This window comes from Aplysia californica, unplaced genomic scaffold, assembly GCF_000002075.1.
Source record: "Aplysia californica isolate F4 #8 unplaced genomic scaffold, AplCal3.0 scaffold00834, whole genome shotgun sequence".
Lineage (NCBI taxonomy): Eukaryota > Metazoa > Mollusca > Gastropoda > Aplysiida > Aplysiidae > Aplysia > Aplysia californica.
The window spans coordinates 304,862-306,054 of NW_004798104.1; positions in this window are offsets into that span (position 1 = coordinate 304,862).

Sequence of the window (1,193 nt, forward strand, 5' to 3'; positions counted from 1 at the left end):
CCTCGCAACCCCGCCACCCCTCCCTCCCATCCTCCTCATCCTCCTCCCTCTCCTCCAACCCCCAATCCCCTGCTTTGATCGTCCTTTCCTTCATCCCCTAGGCTGTGGGTCATTAACGACAACGATGCTACAACTACTGCAGGCAGCCGCTGCCAACTAATAGAGAGGTCTGTCTGGGTGTGTGTCGTCACAGACTACTGCTCGCCACACGACCTCCGAACCCAATACGAAAAGATAATATTAGTTTTAGTAGTTTTAGCTAGTTTTACGGCACTTGCAACACAATAAGGTCATATAAGTGCCGAAGACTAAAGGTGTTAAAAGAGAGTAACAAACACAAAAAAAGAATAAGGAGAGATCAGGACGAAATGTGTTTGGGAGGAAAGATGGAGCAAACCACACCAGAGCACCCGCCAACCACCCACACTTGCAATGACTAGCTGTTACATTTTATCACTTTCACCCACAATATCTTCAATGACATGAGACAGATTGTCACTGTTTTACACCACTACTTACACAATATAAACAGGCTGCTTCGACTCTGTCCGTCAGTGTCTATCTGGAATAGATAGGACGAAAAAAAAAAACCCACAAGTTTTTCTAAAAGTAGAATCCCCACTCGGGAATGTGTATTGCTTACTCGAGTTGGCTATGTATTTATATAACTCTAGGGGTCTTGTAATTAAATTCCTGCTTGTGGCTGAAAGATGCATCTGAGGTGATATATATGTACATTACTTGTCAGCTTTACTTTTCTTTTCATATTGAATTTTAGTTAGTGTAATATGTAATTTAGATTTCCAGGTATACCTGTTTGCGTTTTACGGTCCCTGTGCAGCCAAGAAAAATGTCCCTCAGGGACAATAAAGTACTATCCAATCTTATCTTATATTCTTATCTAAATTCATGTCTTCAGCCTGCAAAGACCGAGCCCACCCCTGCACCACAGACGCTGGTATTATTAAGAATACGAATGTACTGTATATTGCATATTAATTCATTGTAGAAATGTGAAACCCCTATAGGCATAATTTATATAATGTAGGCTAGGGAGGGCTGATTCGAGCCTGCCTGTCAGGACCAATTCGGGACGATTTGTTTGTTTGGGTAAAGAGAAACACATCAGCACAATTATTTAAGGTCAGTTTAGTTTTAGTTTTAGTAGAGGTTTTACGGCACTCGCAACTGCA